Genomic DNA, 21516 nt, shown 5'->3' with positions numbered 1-21516 from the left:
AAAAATTACAAAAACAAAAAAAACTGTTCTTCTTTTGAAGCGAACCGGTGAGTGAGCCAATTTCGAAAATTTTCATACGAACTAAAGCGTTGTTCAGCGAGATCGTGTCCCAGTCATGCACACCGATAATAACCGGATGGAGTCAAGTCCGGAGAATAAGCTACATGTCCTAGTGTTTTTCAACTGAACGCTTCGATCGTTTCCCTGACCCGTCTTGCTCTGTGTGATGCGGCGTCATCGTGGAGCAACATGAGATGGTGTTTCCTTTTTTCCATCTTCCGGTTGTATTTCACGTAATGCTCTATTTAAATCGGCGGTTTGCTCTTGGTAGCGATCAGTGTTAACGGTTTCACCATGTTTAAGCTGTTCATAATAGATGACACCCTTCTGATCCTACCAAACACAGAGCATTCTCTTCTTTCCAAAGCCATCAGGTCTTGCAGTGGATGTCGGTGGTTTAACTGGAATCACCCCTTATTTACGACGCTTAGGATTCTCAAAATATATCAATTTTTCATCACCTGTCACTATTCGATGGAGAAGCGGCTATATTTTGTATCTGGCGATCAGCATTTCACAAGTGGTAGTTCTATTTGCTTCCTGTCTTTGATGCGGAACCCATTGTCCCACTTTCTGCACCTTTCCCATAGCTTTTGACCGAACAGAAACGGCTTTCTGTGTCAGATTGAATTGTTCCGCGAGTTCCTGTTGAGTCTGAGTACTATCGTCATCCAATAAGGCCTGCTATTCGTTGTCTTCGAACCTTTTCGATGTTTCCCCTGCACCTCGTCGTTCCTCACGTCTAAATGACGACATCTGCATTTTTTGAACCACTCGAAACACTGCGTTTTCGCAAGAGTATGTCCGCCGAAAGCTTCGACAAGCATTCGATGCGATTCTGCAGCATGTTTCTTCCAATGATAATAGAAAAGCCATGCTGTCCGCAAATCGTAGTTCGTAGGTACAAAACTCGACATGTTTAGGACTTTGAAACTGATATCGATGAATGGAACTAGGTTTAGTGTGTTCTGACATTCGCCGTCAACCGTTACAGGAAGCAGATGGCGCTGCAGACGCGGTCTCACGGGATATAGACTGACGGCTAGCGCCATCTATACGCAAATTCCGGATTCATACTTCTACACCTGGTATGCTTGTATGTGAACACGGATAGCATTTCAGCGCAGTCACGCTGATTAGGTAGGAGTAACGCCATCCGTAGTTTTCGTCCAAAGAAGAATTGCGAAACGTTTTCAGTTTTTAGAAATCGTATTTGAAAGTTACTTGTTTGCGAGAAAATAGGGTAACGCCTCCTACAAGGAAGAGAAGCATCTTCCAGTACGAATCGATATTCTAGAATGACAAGAACGCGGGCTATTGAGAAGGCGGTTCATCGTACAGCGATATTGTTGCTCACGTCGATTGGGAATCGCTGACCGTCACGCGAACGTGGATTCGATGTCTTTAAAACAGCCATTGTCTACGCAGTGCGGGATTTCAACGGCTCTGTGTGAGTAACACCCGAGAGGACAAAGTATTTTCTGCCGAGTGTGATCGTATAGCAATTTCAAGTATTTTGATTAGGAAAAATTGTGGTTGTTTATCACATGACGAGTACTCCGCATGGACAGTGCGACGAGCTGTCAGTGGGTGATCACTGTTGCCGCCTCTATTGATGCAGCAGGAGAGACAGGCGAGCTGCCAATGGTGCACACAACGCCACCACTGGAGACAGCTCTGCCACCACATCATCTTTTCAGATGAGGACGGGTTCGGCGAACAGCATTTAGATGGAAATATTCGCTTCTGGAGGCTCAGAGTAGAACGGACATTGACAGATTACATTTGTCATCGTCGTATCGAGCCAGCACGTGGAGCTGGGGTACTATGCGCTGCGAACGATGGGAAACTTAGTTGCTGCATACGAACTCCTTCCTCAGCCACTGACAACTCTAACAATGGACAATGAAGATCAATTTTTCCTTTAGTGTTGTGTCTCTATTATTCACAAATTGTGGTGGGTTATTTACGACGAATTCCACTGGCGAATATACGTACTAGGATGGAGCAGTCAAAATGCACGACCCCTTGAACACGTACCTACATGACGTTCGCTGGTGTGTACCACATGTTATTCTTACTGCTCCGTTTTCTACAATCAGTTGTAGCCATCTAAGTTATGAGTTATCAAAAAAAAATTACGTCACTTCTGACAACGGTCTTGCCCAATCCGACATATCGAAAGCTACTCCGTAATTTTTCACACAGCTAGAATACACTGACAGAAGTTCACTCTCAAAATTTAACTGCTAATGGGCAAGAGATTATTCATTGCGCAGTCGGAGAACCGCTTTTAATAGCGATCTGTACAGCCCCTCCAACCTAGTCCTCGAATCGGCGAATAAGATGATCCAGCCGTGACCGGAGAACGTAACGCAGCAAAGCGGCTGGTCCAAAGGGCACACACGTGAATTTTAAGCACTTAAACCGTACCGAAAATGTCTTACATCAGTAATTTGTTGAATAGCTAGCAAATCGTATCGATAAATAAACCGTTGCAGATGTAATTGTTACACAATTGATTGGCATGGGAAACAAATGACTTTACATTACAGACGACTTCCGTCGAGCGGGATATTAATTTGTTGATATTAAATATTTTATAACAATTCCTGTACTACAGTTGTTATGATATTTTCTGAGTAATGGGTATTCTGCTAACAATGAAGCAGGTTCTTGTTTATTCCCTGCAGTCGCCACAAATATGCGAAGTGTCTATTGGATGGCGAAAACATACATTTTCCTTGCATCATGCACGCCCGACAAAAGGAAAAATTAATGCATTCAGGTACTGCTCAGAGATTATTAGTTTTATTCAGAGAGAACTGGAGTGGAGTTAGAAATGGTCATGGCCATTGTTCTGCATATTGTGCAGCGTACCAGGCATACCTCATTAAATTTGTAGAATGTGGCGATGCAAACTGACATTTCACAAATGAATGGAGTTTAAAAATATTTTTCCGCTGATAAAGCTGAAACGACAAAGAGCTAAAGCACATTATATTTGTTACACAATTATCTGAAAAATGCTTTTCACTGTTGAAAAATTTGTTTATCGAGAGGCTTAATCACATTTCTTGTTCAGGGTGGAATCCGAATTAAATTAACACCATTTTCATGATCCTCCTACAGACGGAATTGTCACTACGTCCAGTTCAAGAGACCAACAAAACGAGTGAATTAGCCTTTGCAAACGGTAAGAAGGCGTTTCGCATGTAATATTCAGAATTATTCTCCCTCATTTTTTCAGGTTTTGCTACAATCACAAGACTTTTTCTATTAAAGAGTTCCTTTATTTTTTTTAAAAAATAGTACCCAATTACCTTGATTGATGTTTCTGAAGATAAAGACAAAGTTGCGGAAACAGTGATCCACTGATACTTATAACTGGTACTGTTGTATACGTACATGTCACAGCATTCCTTGACTGCAGAAGCGACTCCCGTCTTGCTTTCGCTGGAAATGATAAAGTACTGTTTTGGCATAACCTGACTGGCTTTATATGCAGCTGTTAGTGTGTATCAAGATGTTTCGTCTTCATGTTAGCTACGAATTTATCTATAGTACGACGCATTAATGTTATCTCCTCTAGACGCTCCCTGGAGGTAAACTTTGTAATTATGCGACTTCCAAAATGGTTCAAGTGGCTCTGAGCACTATGGGACTTAACATCTGGGGTCATCAGTCCCCTATAACCAAGAACTACTTAAACCTAACTAACCTGACATCACACACATCCATGCCCGAGGCAGGATGCAAACCTGCGACCGTAGCGGTCGTGCGGTTCGAGACTGAAGCGCGTAGAACCGCTCGGTCATAGCTAGCTGCGACTTCTTTTTCCGTAAAGTTTCCTGAATCTTTTTAACCGGGTCGAAGAAGCCTGGAAGTCGGTAATTTTCATCTCACTGACGTTCCACGCAGACGCCCAGTCTCATAGCTCAACCGTGGTAACTTCTTAGGAGCATGTACAGCAATGAAGGGTTGGCGGCTGTGCCTTCTGGGTCTCGTCCCGCTGCCCTCCAGGGCAGAAATCTGACAGCTGCTAGGGTGGCCCAGGAGGTGGAGGACTTGGCCCTGCCGGAAGATGCGGCGGTGGACTCCAGAACTTGAAGCTGCCGCATGCTCTCCCATATCGCTCGTAGTAATGATTGGTCGTCTTGACCCTTTAGGCGCCTGTAAACTGCTTATCTTTGTGCTCAAGTTAATGATGATTTATACCAGTTCGCGGGCCACTTATGCCGATACGCTGTTTCCAGCGGTGCTCGGTACAACAAATCCATGGATTGGGTGTGTGGTAAGTGCTTGCATTGGACTTCCGTTCTCCCAGTGTGGTTGCTCTACTGCGGTGGACCTGGTTCGGCTCGTGCTTTATAAATAGCCCCGATACTGCATTCGGCATACTTGCACGTTAGTGCCCGTCGGCTGCTGTGTCTGAACTGATATTTTCTGAGGTAACACTCAAAAAAATAATGGCGGTGTTATATTTCTTTGTGAAGAATTACTTCTAATGATATTAATACATTTATTCTGCCAATACCTCACGACGCAGCACAGCACATTCTGTCTGCTCCTTTGTGACATGGTACTTCATAATGAAGTGGCCTTTTGACCAACTTAATCCTTCTCTCAGTCTATCTCGTTTCTGTTAGCTTCTGACTCACCTTTGTACATACATGTAACATAGAGGCTGGCTGCCTAAACTGTTGGAATACCCCAATCCCAAACGAAATTTCTTAGCACCCAACCTTTGCACAAAAATTTGGGATAACGTTCATCATTCGCCGCTGTCGACATGTGTGAAGTCTGCTTGCGTGGCAACAGACACGGTGGCTACGAAAAGCGAACGATACGCAATTCATATAGTACACACACTGAACTGTAAACATTGCCACTTCGCCAGCACAGTTGTCGACCGTTTCCTTTGTTACCATCAAGTCCAACTTTGGAAATGGACCAGATACAGGTGATCCTTCCAAACACAACGTCGTCACACGCAGTTTGTGCAGCGGATATTATTCAGGCAGACTGATGACTGTTTCCACCACCAAAATATGGTATCAGTGATTAGGTAGCTCTATATTTTATGTACTGCTCCCTTACGAACGTCCATCTTGGGTTATTAGTGTGCGAAGGATTACATAAATTCAAGTTTTTGTAGTTTGACTGACCTTCACTATCTGTAGTTATGGTGTTAGGAGAAATATTTCGCTTTAGGTACTTCAACCGGATTCCTCATTTAAGTAATTTTGAACCTGATTGTAATCCCGAAGTGTAGGAACATCCTAGTATTCTACCTGCCGAAATCAAAAATAAAGTTTGCGGCTCACCGAACAAAGTGAAACAAGATTGCAGACAAAGTTGTGGTGAAAGTTAAATCTCGAAAATAATGAAGAACTGCAAAGAATTATGCGGAACAGCGCAGTCAGAATTCCATTGCTTTGTCCACGACGTAGGATAGGTGTTGTCTATAATACTGCTACTAAAGCGTTAATTTGTTATGTTGTTTTTGGGACGTCGTTCTAATCCTGCAGTAAATACGTTATTCAAGAACAATACGAATTTGGCACTTGATCCTTCTATAGCACTAGGAAGAAGGACTAGGTGCAAGACTCCACACATCGATCTACCGTCAACAAAATGATAATAACTCTATTTGCTTACATCATGGCCTGTCGCCAACAATACAACCAATAACAGAACTGAAATGAGCATTGCAAACCATACTATGTGAGAACGTGACTGGATCAAAGCGTATTTTATTCAGTGTATTTATTCAGAACGTGTTAAGCGCAATTTAAAATTTAAAATGATGATCCCATGCGTTGGGAAATGATTTCAGTCATGACTAATTCCGAAACATAATCTAAATGCGTAGATCCTGCCAGCGAGAACATTGACATATTTCCTGTCGTTAGGTAGGGAAACGTTTCTTTCGGTTCTCGCAAATTTATAATCTGTGCATTTACTTGTTGGTACGATTAAAAACGATGCTCTTCAGAAGTACATGGCTCTGCCACAACAACAATAGACGGATAGATGCGGAGGATAATTTGTTTTCCTTTGAAGAGATAGTGAAGCTGAGGATTTAATTGATAACAGTACATGTGTTCCAACAATGTCTGGCGTTATTGTAACAGGACATCAAACAATGTTTCTGTGTTTTTTCCATGAAACTAAAAGTCGTATTTTACCTGCCTGTAAGAACGTACGCACGTTCTAAGCTGAGTTGCGTTTTGTCTATCGTCCAGAAAGTAAATCAGACTTGTCTTTCATCTGTCGCCCATATCTACATTTACAGAGATACTTCGCAGTCTACCTTACGCCGCGTGGCGGGGGGTACCTCTTACCGCTACTAGTCATTTCCTTTCCTGCTCCACTCACAAATAGTATGAGGGGAAAACGACTGTTTATATGTCTCCATATGACCTCTAATTTCTCGTATCTTATATTCGTGGTTCTTATGTGCGATGTATGCTGGAGGCAACAGAATCGTTCTGCAGTCAGCTTCAGATACCGATTCTCTAAATATTCTGAACAGTGTTCCTCGAAAAGAACGTCGCCTTCCCTCCAGGGTTTTTTCCCATTTGACTCTCCGAAGTATCTCCGCAACATTTGTGTGTTGCTCGAACCTACCAGTAATAAATCTAGGAGCTCGCCTCTGAAATGCTTCGCTGTCTACGTTTAACGCGACCTGGTATGGATCCCGAACATTTGAGCAGTACTGAAGAATACGTCGCACTGGCGTCCGATATGTGGTCTCCTTTGCAGATGAATAACACTTTCGTAAAATGAAGGATCCATGTACGGACAGAAACCCTTTTTTACCGGTATTTCCAAAAATTAAGGCGAGAAACAATATTTTGTCGTGCCTAAGTTGAGTGGATAAGGTCCACGTTATTGATACACAAAGAAGTGTTTTGTAGCTTTGGGATGATATTATAGTAGCCAAGATTGCACCTGAAACGGATCACTGCATTTTTTATGGAGATTCTTTGCAAATAATATCTGCTGAGATAAAAAGCTTGTAAAAGGTAAGGGGAGTGTACTTATATTACTGTTATGGAAAATTTTTCACAAGGATTTCTTTATTGTAACGCCACGCTGCATCCTCTGGAACCTGGACGAGAGGAAAATATCTACACAAAGTTGCGTGAACAGCCCAGCTGTCGTATAATACATCAGCAGCGACTGACTAGTGGAGCAATGGCAATGGAATTAAGCCCTTTAAATAACTGAGGTATAATTTTTTCTTGTTTTTATTGTTTCCAGTAAAGAATGATGTGCCAGATCAAGACTGTTCCAATGGTTGTTTGGATTGTAACTGAATTTAATTGAATTCAGTCAGGGATTCTACGACGCGTAGGGTGTATAATTTATGGAAAATGTAAGGAGACTTTTACTACAGAATCTTTGCTTTTAGGAAAAGTGGATTGAACCTATAAGAAGAGAAGATTTTGGGAGTGACAAATGGCTCTGAGCACTATGGGACTTAACATCTATGGTCATCAGTCCCATAGAACTTAGAACTACTTAAACCTAACTAACCTAAGGACATCACACAACACCCAGCCATCACGAGGCAGAGAAAATCCCTGACCCCGTCGGGAATCGAACCCTGAAACCCGGGCGTGGGAAGCGAGAACGCTACCGCACGACCACGAGATGCGGGCTGGGAGTGACAATAACGCAATCTGATCATTAACTGAAGCTCATACTAATTTGGTTTCCGGAGAAATCTAGGAACACCGAAGGTAATACTGACCGTACGACTTACCTTAGAAGATAGGGTAAGGAAAGGAGAACCTACGTTTATGCCATTCGTGTACTTAGCAAAAGCTTTTGACGATGTTGACTGGACTATTCTCTTTGAAATTCAGAAGATATCTGAGATAAAATAGAAAGAGAGAGAAAGGCTGTTTATAGCTTGTATAGCTATACTAGACGGCAGTTGTAAAAGTTGAGGGGCCGAGGAGTGGTTGAGAAGGGAGTGGGACATGTTTGTAGTCTATGCCCAACGATATTCAATCCGTATGTTGAGCAAGCAGTAAAGGAATGCAAAGAAAAATATGGAGTAGAAATTAAAGTTCAAGGATAAGAACTAAAACCCTTGAGATTTGCCGATGACATTGTAATTCTGTCAGGGACAACAAAAGACTTGGAAGACAAATTGATGTAAATGGACAGTGTTTAGAAACGAGAATTTCAGATGAACATCTACAAAATGAAGACAGGGGTAACGGAATGTGGTCGAATTAAGTCAGGAGATGCTGTGAGGAATTTAGACCAGAAAATGAACACTTAAAGTAGTAGATGAATTGTGCTATTTAGGTAGCAAAATAACTGACGTTGAGCAAAGTAGAGAGGATACAAAATAGACTGGCAATGGCAAGAAAAGCTATTTTGAAGAAGTGAAATTTGTTAAAATATAATATAAACTTAAGTATTAGGAAGTCTTTACTGAAGGCATTTGTCTAGAGTGTAGCCATGTGTGGAAGTGAAACATGAACGATAAACAGTTTAGATAAGAAGAGAATAGAAACTTTCGAAATGTGATGCTACAGAAGAATGCTGAAGATTAGATGGGTTGTAACGTCCCCTTAGAAAATTATGAATGACTGTGCTGGTAAACTTCTACGTTATTTTCTTTTCAGAAAGCTGAGCAAAACTGAACGTACTCAGACATTTCTCTCTTTACTTATTCTGATCATCACTGAACTGGCACACAATATCTTTAGCGCAACGCAATCTGACTTTCAATAATCCCTACAAAAGTATGGCCCTGATTAACAATAACCTATACATTTCATGAATCACTTACCTCACAAAAATCTTCGTTGCTCGAACTACTGCAAAACAACGAGCACCAATACTGCTAGCTAAGTAAAAGATTCTAACTACTGAAGGCACTAACTATTGAGAGGCATATTTAGCAAATGAAAGATTTTGATAGATAACAAACAATGTATTTAGCTTAATAGTGTTCAAAAGTCATCATATATACATATATATATATATATATATATATATATATATATATATATATATATATCAATTCATGACATCCATCTTTACAAATTTCCTTTTCCTGCCGGACACACGTTCAGATCGTCCGCTTATAGCAACCTCTCAAAACTCTGGCATCTCTCTCTCCACATGCACCACTGCTGGCGGCTCACCTCCAACTGCCCAACGCCATGCGTTGTTCACATCCAACAGCCCAACGCTACACAAGCGAATATTCCAACAGTGCAACCAGCCACAGACTGCAAACAGTGCAGTCAGTGATTTTCATGCAGAGTGCTACGTGGCATTACCAACATAAAATCATAAACAGCCTACTTACAGTGTGCGTCACGTAACTAATGAGGAGGTACTGAATAGAATTGGAGAGACAAGAAATTTGTGGTACAACTTCACTGAATGTAGGGATCGGTTGCTACGACACATTTTAAGATATCAAGGTATCACCAGTTTAGCAATGGAGGGAAGTGTGGGGGGTAAAAATTGTAGAGGGAGACGAAGAGATGATTAGATGAAGTAGAGTCAGAAAAATGTAAGTTGCGGTAGTTATTTGGAGACGGTGAGGCTTTGCAAAGGGTAGAGGAGCAAGGAGAGCTGCATCAACAGTAAGCATGTTATTCTGAAATGACGATTTATGCAACCTCTGTAGAGCTAAATTATTCTTAGGAATTTATATAATCTGTGTGTGCTTTGAGCTTTAATCGGTTGTGAGAGCAGTTGCGATCTCTAGCGGGTAGCCTAAGCAGTTACATGAACATCTTTATTAGGGATATTCTGTTTATCCTTGGGCGTCCTCAAGGGAATTGACTAACGCCCTTTTAGTTGACGATGAACTTGGTCTGGATTTTCAAAACATTTACGCGTCCATGCAAGGGAGGGTGAAAAGTGAACTGGCTACAAACATCGACTATAGCATTCAGCCACCTGATCGGAAAACCCCCGCAAAATGATTTACTATGCACGACAAAAAATCTTGTGTCAGCAGTGTAGTTTGTCTACCCGATAATCAGAATTCTGTCGACTATTTAAGAATTTGGCTACAAAAGAATAATGGAATGCTTTAATGAGAGCATAGATATGATGAAATTAAGAAGTAATTAAGATGGAAAGTAATAAATGAAATGGAATTTTAAGTCGCCAACCAGTACTCTGGAAACAAAGGGAAAGGAAATAACAAAAATCATAGGGTAGAAATTTGAATATCCATTAAAATGTAATAATTAAATGTTCAGTTAATAATTAGAGTTACTGCAACCACACCGACCGGTAGGTGGGAAAGCTGTTAAATTAAATCGTTCTGACAGCAAAAGCAATTTTAATACTTCAAAGGTTTTTATTTTTCTGTATTGAGTCTGATTCGTCATTTTCATGCTGTGACGGTTTACGCAAATAATTTTATTTATCGGGGACAGTGAAATAGAGAATGACTGATTTAACATATCGCAAAAAGAGTACTGATGTTAATCCCAGGTCTGTAAATTCACTCGTTTCACGTACCTCAGCAAGTATCTGGCTTGTAATACATTTGTAGAGCACTAAGTGTGACGAGTACCAAGAAAAACAGAAAGCAGAAGATAATGAATAGCCAGGAGTTAAATATCTCGAGTTTATATGCTTGACAATTCCGGTGTTGGTACTGATATTGGAGCAGTGCTTCGATAAAACCTGACTTGTGGTTATTGTAACAAGCCGGAAGAGCTCAGCCACCACAGCGTGCTGCATTGTACTCGTATTGTGCAAAAAAAAAAAAAAAAAAAAAAAAAACCAGAAGGAACGAAACAAAATCTTGATGTGGCCTATTACACATCGTTATTTAGCTTACAAAAAGGAAGTACTTCAAGAGAAGAAAGTTATTTTAGTCAACGCTGATACTAAGGAAGACAATTTACAGCGAGAGCTAGAAAATTAAACCGGAAAAATAAAGAAAGGTGAAAAGAGAAGATAGAAGAATTTGCAACACAGAAAATTTCGTGCTGCGTAGAGTTTTGCTTGAGAATCCTGGAGGTGGAGAGTAGGCAGTTTCTTAAATAATATGTATCCTACAATTATAGTATTTTTTAATGATCAACGTAATAGTCGCTGGGCACACACGTCGGAAATATTCATGAAGAGTAACACGCTGGTTTGCAAAACTTAAGGACGAAAGTAGCTTTCGCGTGATGTATCTCTGCCAAGCAACATAGCGCTATGACACACCTGTCATACATAGAAGAAACAGTCACAGTTTAGTACAGAAAGTAAGTGAAAGAAATACGGAATAAGATCAAAAAATTACACATTTTACTCGAGGACAATGCTTACACTGAAATCAGCGCGATTCGTGACGCTCTGCTGGACGTAAGAAACGGCGGAATATTGTTCTTAATAGGGTGTGTGGTGACCACGTACTTCAACGGTGTTCCCACGGTGATCACAAGTCAGGTAGGGAGTTCTTGTAGTAGAGCGTTCCATCCTCCACAAGCGCAGTCCTGCGTCTAAATCTGCATCTACATGGATACTCTGCAAATCACATTTACGTGCCTGGTAGAGGGTTCATCGAAACAACCTTCACAATTCTCTACTATTCCAATCATGCATAGCACCCGGAAAGAACGGACACCTACATCTTTCCGTACGAGCTCTGATTTTCCGTATTTTATCGTCATGATCATGTCTCCATTTGTGTGTTGGCGTCAACAAAATATTTCCGCATTCGGAGGAGAAAGTTCGTGATTGGAATTTCGTGACAAGATTCCACCGCAACGAAAAACGCCATTGTTTTAATGATGTTCATCCCAAATCCTATATAGTTTCACTGAAACTCTCTCCTGTATTTTGCGAGAGTACAGAACGTACTGCCCTTCTTTGAAATTTTTCGATGTACTTCGTCAATCCTATCTGGTAAGGATCATACACCGCGCAGCAGTAGTCTAAAAGAGGACGGACAAGCGTAGTGTAGGCAATCTCCTTAGTAGATCTGTTACATTTTCTAAGTATCCAGCAAAGAAAACGTAGTCTTTGGTTAACCTTCCCCACAACATTTTCTACGTGTTCCTTCCAATTTAAGTTGTTTGCAATTATAATCCCTAGATATTTAGTTGAATTTAAGGCCTTTAGAATTAACTGATTCATCGTGTACCCCGAGTTTAACGGATTCGTTTTAGTACTCATGAGGCTGGCCTCACACATTTAGTTCAAAATGTGTGTGAAATCTTATGGGACTTAACTGCTAAGGTCATCAGTCCCTAAGCTTACACACTACTTAACCTAAATTATCCTAAGGACAAACACACACACCCATGCCCGAGGGAGGACTCGAACCTCCGCCGGGACCAGCCTCGCAGTCCACGGCTGCAGCGCTTTAGACCGCTCGGCTAATCCTGCGCGGCTCACACATTTAGTCATTCAGGGCCAATTGCAAATTTTCGCAGCATACAGATATCTTTCCTAAATCGTTTTTCAATTTGTTTTGATCTTCTGATTATTTTATTAGTCAATAAATGACAGCGTCATCTGTAAACAACCTAAGACGGCTGCTCAAATTGTCTCCCAAATCGTTTACATAGGCAAGGAACAGCGAAGGGTCTATAACACTGTCAATTACTACGAACTGTAACGTCTCTGACAGGAAATCACGAATTCAGTCACATAACTGAGAAGATATACCATAAGCACGCAATTTCACCACAAGCGGCTTGTGTGGTACTGTGTCAAAAGCCTTCCAGAATTCCAGAAATACGTAATCAATCTGAAGTCCCTAGTCAACAGCACTCAATATTTCATGTAAATAAAGAGCTAGTTGTGTTTCACAAGGGAGGTGTTTTCTTAATCCATGTTGACTGTGTGTCAATAGACCGTTTTCTTCGAGGTAATTCGTAGTGTTCGAATAAAATTTATGTTCCAAAGTCCTGTTGGATATCGGCGTTAATGATATGTGGCTGTAATTTAGTGGATTATTCCTACTACCTTTCTTGAATATTGGTGTGACCTGTGCAACTCTCCAGTCTTTGGGTACAGATCTTTCGACGAGCTAACGGTTGTGTGTGATTCTTAAGTACGGCGCTATTGCATCTGCATACTTTGTAAGAAACCTAATTGCCATACAGTCTGAACCAGAAGACTGGCTTTTATTAATTGATTTAAGTTTCTTCGCTACTCCGAGAATATATACTTCTACGTTACTCATGTTGGGAGCTGTTCTTGATTCGAGTTTTGGAAAATCTACTTCGTCTTCTTTCGACAAGGCATTTCGGAAGGCTGTTTTTAGTAACTCTGTTTTGGCAGCACTTTCTTCGATAGTACCTCCATTGCTATCGCACAGAGAAGGTACTGATTGTGTCTTGCCGCTAGCATAGTTCACATACGACCAGAATCTTTTTGGATTTTGTGACAGGTTTCGCGACAAAGTTTCGTTGTGGAGGCTATTACAAGCCTCTCTAATTGATGTCCGCGCTAAATTTCGAGCTTCTGTAAAATATCGCCAATCTTGGAGATTTTGCGTCTATTTAAATGTGCCACCCGGAGTGGCCGTGCTGTTCTAGGGGCTACAATCTGGAATCGGGCGACCGCTGCGGTCGCAGGTTCGAATCCTACCTCGGGCATGGATGTGTGTGATGTCCTTAGGTTAGTTAGGTTTAATTAGTTCTGTGTTCTAGGCGACTGATGACCTCAGAAGTTAAGTCGCATAGTGCCCAGAGCCATTTTTATTTAAATGTGGCATGTTTTCTTCGTTGTTTCTGTAACAGTGTTCTGACCCGTTTTGTGTACCATGGATGATTAGCTCCGTCGTTTGTTAATTTATTTGGTATAAATCTCTCACTTGCTGCCGGCACTGTTTCCCTGAATTCAAGCCACATCTGCGGTATGTCTAGTCAATGCATCTCACGCGTACTCGATGTAATTGAAGTCGGTGAAAAGGGCAGGGCAGTCCACTCGACAATTTACCTCTCGTTCAAACAGGTTGTCCACTCGCGCTGTCCGATGCGGTGCGCATGGTCATCCATAAAAATGAAATCAGCGCTGAATACACCCCTGAAAAGACGCACATGGGGAAGGAGGAAAGACGAGTGCACCAGATTCCAAGATTTGGAGGTCAGTAAGCCTATGCAACATAATGGGGTGACTACATAAATCATTTAACCGTAGATTAAGACAGAAATGGACCTCCCATCAGACTTAACATTGAACGTATAAACGTTAATCGTATCACCGCGAATTCTGATCGTATTTGGTTGGCGAAAATTTGCGGTTCAAAGTCAGATCCAGCTCTAACCGTCAGTTCATAGTATAGTGCAATTGGGATTCATCACTTTTGTTTTTTGTTGTTATTAACACAAAAAATGGTAACTAATTTTGTGACTAAGCCACTCCCAGCTCTCTGATGTTCTACGTGAGCAGTTCAAAGGCCTTTTATAGACACTTAGCAGCAGAGTAAGAAAGAAAGACTCGAAATGTTTTCAGTGAACAGAAGAACGGGAATTTTGACAGCGGCTCATAACTATTCAACATCTCTTATATATTTAAATATCTGTAGTGAGTTCCAGTACAGTTCCAGTACAGCACTTGTGGCTGCCGCATCGCGGTCGCGAAGTGGGGTCAATGTAGTTCCAGATAAGTTTTATAGTCTGACTACAATTTATGAATTTGTAGTTTTAACTTGACGATGTCCACTATGGACAAACAGTAGTTACAGTTATTCTGAAGATGGTTGGGTTATCCCGACTGAAACCTAGGTAAACGGTGCAACTGAGACTGTTGATTACTAAAATTAAAATTAATCTCTTATATATGTTTTCTCTCTGCTCGAGTAGCAATAACTATGTAATTCGCATTAAATTTTTAACTACCGAAAACGTCCTCACACTGCGATGACAATTCCACGTACGTACGTTGAAAAACGTAAAATACGCACGTGTCTTGAAATTCCTAATGTCGGGACGTGATTTATTAGTTGATGGCACAACGGTTGTTCCAAAACTTCCTAATTTGCACTTTGCCTTAAAACTGAGAGTCATGCCACATTGTATTACTTCATGTTCGCAAAAAGCAACTTACACAGAGTTGAGGAGCGCAAGTGTGACAAAGCCAAATGTACACAGGCCTGTCAAGAAAACTATAATTAGTTAAGGAAGGAATGTTAAGTAATATGTTGGAGAAATCTTTTCTTTGCTTTTACCTGGCATAAAATCCAAAGAGAGTCTGAGCGTATGTAAAGTATGCTAGCGGCTAGACAGAATCAGTGCCTTCTCTGGGCAATAGCAATGGAGATACTATAGAAGACAGTGCTGCCAAAGTATACTTACTAAACACAGCCCTCCGAAAAGCCCTCACAAAAGAAGACGAAAGCCGTAAATTCAACGAAATACCTAGGAATTACAGTTACGAACAACTTAAATTAGAAGTAACATACAAGAAATGTTGTGGGGAAGGCTAACGAAAGACTACGTTTTATTTGCAGGACACAGATCTACTAAGGAGACTGCCTACACTACACTTGTCCGTCTTCTTTTAGAATACTATTGCGCGGTGTGGTATCCTTACCTGATAGGACTGACGGAGTACATCGAAAAATTTCAAAGAAGGGCAGCAAGTTCTATATTATCGTGAAATGGGGAAGAGAGTGTCACAGAAATGATACAGGATCTGGGGTGGACATCGCTAAGACAAAGGCGTTTTTCGTTGCGGGGGAATCTTCTCACGAAATTCCAATCACCGCCTTTCTCCTCCGAATGCGATAATATTTTGTTGACACCCACCTAAGTAGGGAGAAACGATCACCATGAATAACATAAATCAGAGCTCGTACGGAAAAATATAGATATTCGCTCTTTCGGCACGCTGTAAGATATTGGAACAATAGAGAACTGTGAAGGTGGTTCGATGAACCCTCTGCCAGGCACTTAAATGTAATTTACAAAGTATCCATGTAGATGTAGATTTTAAACTGACTGTTAGATACTGCTGCGAAGTAAATTCATTACCAGATGGTGAGGAGCTATTACCACAGAAGAAGCAGCTTCCCTTGCTATTCTTTACGTTTATTTGTTGTGAGTAGTATTCATGAGCAACATTCGTTTGCATATTGAAAGAAGAAACCCACTACATGAATGTGATACGCTCCTCATACTGTGATGCACCCAAGCTGGGAGAAAGTATCTTTCAGAGCGTGACGCTGACAGTTCAGAGAAGATAAACAGAGAAACCCAAACTCGGGAAACCAGAGTGTGGTTACATATCTGACACGAAACGGAAAACCAAGAAACTAGCCTTCGAGAAAACCATCTCGAAGCAGTCACTGACCTGGGATTTCTCATGCAACGAAGGCGGGCGCAGACGGCTGCGGCTACACATCACGCGGATACAATACCCACCTGATCAACGGCTGTCCTCCGTAAGAAGAAGCCTGAAACTGTACATCCCCTGCAGTGATTGCGATCTTACAATTACATAATGGAATGAATAATGAATATCATGTACGTCTTTAAAAGTCTGCTGTTGGCCACTCTCGAGCGACTTTCACTTTAATGGTAAGAGTAGTTACATTTTTAACGTGGTCAAGCTCTCTAATATCGTTGGGGTGAATAAACCAAGAAGAAGTTGCGTCATTGTTTGCTGAGCGGTAGATCATGTGTTCGAGACTGTCATCAGATCTCTGAAATTTTTTCCGTTTGTTACTACTTTCCCCACTTAACTGCTGGTAAAGGTAATTATAACAACATAACCACGCCATTCCATTCCATACCATTGAAACCATACCATACAATAGCCTCTCCGTTCCCGAGCGCTCTGGACCACTATTGGACCAAATTCTGTGTGCAACAAGCCTACGCGAATTGCATCGCTTCTTTTCCTTTACTTTACAGATATCTGAGTACTCAGATGTGTCCACTGAGGACGACGACGACGAGTATGTCCTGTGAGATGCCCATACGTTCTGCGAAGGGGTGAACTCTCTCTTGAAATTAAATGACAATTGATTTAAGCTGAGGTTTCGCTTGGAAAAAGTACTGTAGAGCAGTTGGAACTAAGGCTTGGAGACCATGTGATGAAATCAAAGAAACCAGCCACCGACTCCAATGTGCGTATTACTCTTACCCTTAAGCCTTTACGCCACAAGAACCTTTCAAATAGTGGCCCGCCGCTGTGGCCGAACGCTTCTAGGCGCTTCAGTCTGGAACCGCGTGACTGCTACGGTCGCAGGTTCGAATCCTGCCTCGGGCATGGATGTGTGTGATGTCTTCAGGTTAGTTAGGTTTAATTAGTTCTAAGTTCTAGGGCTTGATGATCTCAGACGTTAAGTCCCATAGGCATTTGAATCATTTGATGTCAAATAGTGGTTGGATATCTGTTTAAAGTAGACATAGTATCAGCTTGCAGAGCTATCCATAAGATATCGGCCTGCATTTTCCTATTGAAAAATGGATTTATCAAAATGCCAATGGATGAAAATGACATTAGGAACGCCCAACGTGATTTTTATCAAGTATCGCATTTTTCTGGTGCTTTAGGTGCTACTGACTGCGCTCATGTCCCCATCAAATCGCCTAGTGGTGACAATGCTGACATATTTAGAAATCGTCAGGGCTGGTTTTCTTTAAATGTATAAGCGATCTCAGACTTGGGTTTTATTACGCTCCTGTACCAGTTCTTACGTAGCAAGAGCACTAGACTCAGTGTTTTACATCTAAAATGGAACTGCCTTTGGACTTACTACCTAACATACTTGCAATGTTTCTGAAATGTAATGCATGCATAATTTTGGGAAACAGTGTATTTCTTATACCGATTGAAATGGTACATATACGGCTACGGCTAGACGCAATTTAGTACAAAAGTACACAGCAATTTTGCGGATCAAATGGCAGCATAACTGAAATGTTTAATGAGAACGTAAACAAATACGATAGTAGCCCTACACTTTCAGCTTACACTAAGAAACATGGTACAGTTACTATTTGAAATGGAAGACTATATGGACACTATCTTTCTCCTGTGAATTTATGTAACGAAATCCATGCTGAATTCTTATCTGAATAGCATATTCCTTCTTAAGATGATGCTCCTACGGAGATCTACAGATTATGTAAGCAGATAACTGGTCGAAAGGTCGCATCATAACAAAATTGCAGGTGCTTCGTAAGTGAAATGGAAGCAAGCATGTATAGAATTAAATATACTGTAAAAAAAGTTAAAAAGCTACCGACGTGGTAGAAATGGGATCTACGTCCCAATGCGAGATGCAACATAACGTCAGTATTTCTTCTTGTCGAGTATTTCTTCGCTTCTTATTGCTTTACTCCCTACGTAAATTGTTACACTACTAGCTACTACCACATTTTAAATGGTTCCATAGCATTACTCTTCATACTTCAAACGGTCCACATTAGACCTAAATAGAATGATGGGCTCCAGGCGTTCACTTTCAGGAATGTCATCGTCAGTTATACAGCAATATCTAATCCCATAGAGCTCTGTAACTGAAGGAATCTTCCTTCACCACTGCCAGTCTGCTTCTCATATACGATTTCCAATACAAATAATCAGCAGGTTCTTTCGGTATTGCATCGTTACCAGTTTTGATGTTAAACAAGTATTCATTCACTTTTCTGTTTGCTACTCTCGATCACCTCTGCTTACATCATCCTTGAGATATATTCTGTGTACAGTATGCTCTCCACTTCTTTCAACAGGCCCTGTAGCACTTCTTTATATCTGGATATAAATGTGAACAAATACTCGAATTCAATACTTAAATCGCACTCATAGAAATCTGTTGAGTCCTTGCTAAGTTTTTCTTCATTATAGATCGTTTTCCTTATGGACTACCTCACAAATCTTCCTGTTTCTATAGTTTCAGTGACTTTGAGGAAGAATAATAATGAGAAATATGTGACGTGACTTTAAAAAACTAACGCATTTGTATAATAATGTAATATAATCTAAAAAGTAGTGTAAAGCTGACCATAAACAGAAGATGGCTTGAACATTGCAGTGCTTTACTGGCCATTGTCTTCTTGGAGGTAGAGTGCTCTTTCTTCCCTCCGACCTATTATTTGGCTCTTGAAACTGATTACAGTGGATCTATATTATACTGTAGCTCCAAACAACTTTTATTTTTCACGTACACAAGTGATTGAAAGAAGCGATAAGTGAAAAAACTCCTAAATTTGATTAAATCAACAGAGTCACAAACGTATTAACGATATTGTTATAATAATTAACTTCAGTCATGCTGAAAAATCTATTTATCCAAAATTTACTATCGATGTTCATAATGTTCCTAAATTACCTGTACACCTTTTGGTGGCTTGTAGTGGCGTATAGTTAAAAATAACGCTACCTTGCTGTAGGAACAAACATGTGCAATTCTCTATTCCATTATCCAAAGTCTGATAAATGAATACAAGGTAGTACTGCACAGTAACTCAACTATTGCCAAACACAACCCTCCATATGTCTGGAAACACCATACTGCGTAGTATAATGGAGCCAGATGGGAGTGATCTGTGTGAGATATTCCTTAGAATGCAGAATATTATGCTCAAATACCGATTAATAATAACACTTACAGTACTGTACAGACAATCAGTATACACACTAGACTCTCGCTAATATGGCCCTCAGCACTCCAGCATCTAAATAATCCGGGACATCCAAAAACACGTGCACAATGAAGTATCAAGCGCAACAATGCTTAGTTAAACAATGATTTACATACTGTGTTTGAATTTGTATAATTCTATACAGTTCGGAATCGTGTCTTCTAGAAGGAAACACTTTACGCTAGACCTCAAGCAGAAACTCGAAATTTTAGATAAGAAGAATCGAGGTTCTTCGCAAAAAGCCATTGCTGCTGAGTTCAATGTTGGACAATTATCTATTTGTGACATCAAAAAGAAAGAAAATGTTATTCGACAGTACTTAACACAAATTTATAGTGAGTCAGGAAAACGGAAGGTTATGCGAAAGAGTCAGAATGAAGAACTGGACGTAGCTGTTTGTAGATGCTTCATACAACAATGCAGTAAAGGCGTTCCAGTCAGTGGCCGGACTATAAAGGAAAAGGCAGCTGCATTTAACAAACAACTTAGTGGTAGTAACTTGTTTGCAGCAAGCGAAGGTTGGCTATCGAACTGGAAAGATCGACATGGCATTCGGCAGCTGACAGTCACCGGGGAAAGTCGCTCAGCTGACGATCAGGATGCTGATGAGTTTGTAAGCAAGACGCGGAATATAACAGAGGAAGAAGATTGAACTGCTGATGCTATGTATAATTCTGATGAAACAGGACTCTTTTACAAGATGCTTCCTCCAAAAACATTAGTTACCAAGAACCAGAAGGAAACTCGTGGTTACAAGCAACAGAAACAGCGAGTACCATTAATGACGTGTTGTAGTGCAAATGAGAGTCATAAGCTACTGCTTATGGTGATTGGAAAATCCCAACATCCATGTTGTTTTCAACACACAGACATAAATACTCTACCTGTGCAGTACTGCGCTCAGAAGAAAGCGTGGAAAGACAGACAAATACTCTATCAGTGGTTCCATGAAACCGTCTGTACAAGCAGTGAGAAAAGAGCTAAAGATGAAAAAGCTTCACCTGAAAGCTATCCATATAATTCACAATGCTCCCAGTCACCCTTCAGACTTTTTTTAAAGTCTGATGGTATACCACCAGTTTGACAGCCCTATTCAGCCCACGGTTCAGGGAAATTTGGAATCAATTAAACATCATAATCGACATTCACTTCTCGTCTACTTGCTGAAAGAAAGTGAAAAAGATTCTATCACGACTAGGTTGAAGGCGTGGAAGCAATTAACATATGTGATTTTGCTTTCAAAGAAGCACAAGCATGGGATAAAGTGGAGAGCGCCACCATAACGAAGAACTGGAGAAAATGGTGGCCATCCATTCATGACGAGTTCGATCCAGTAGTGACTGACAGCGGTGAGCAAGTCAATTTGGAATTATCAATTACTTTGTACGCTGACATGTTCCACTACCTTCCAGGAGGAGCAGAAATTGATGATGAAGACGTTACTAGGTGGCTGAATGAGGAAAACTATGACATGGACCAAACGTTCACAGATGTAGAAATAATATAAAATGTGCAAGAAAGTAATGATGAAAGTGGTGAAGAAGAGGACACAGGAAGAGAGAGCATGAAGGTTTCTCACACTGCTTGTAAAGTGGTTGTGTGATATAGCATGCCACCGTCGCGTATCATCATTGCGACAATCAAAAATTAGGGACATATTTCATAGTGAGTGATCTGACTGTATAATTATGTACAATATGTGGGGCGGCGGGTGGAATTTAATTGTTAATATATGTAGAGTGTAATGTAGAAAAGATGCATTTCCCGGCCGATTAGCACCATATGTGGTACGGAGAGTGGAGTTATTGTTATTTAAAATGTTTTGTTTTTCCCGGCCGATTAGCAACATATTTGG

This window comes from Schistocerca piceifrons, chromosome 5, assembly GCF_021461385.2.
Source record: "Schistocerca piceifrons isolate TAMUIC-IGC-003096 chromosome 5, iqSchPice1.1, whole genome shotgun sequence".
Lineage (NCBI taxonomy): Eukaryota > Metazoa > Arthropoda > Insecta > Orthoptera > Acrididae > Schistocerca > Schistocerca piceifrons.
This window is presented reverse-complemented; position numbering follows the sequence as displayed.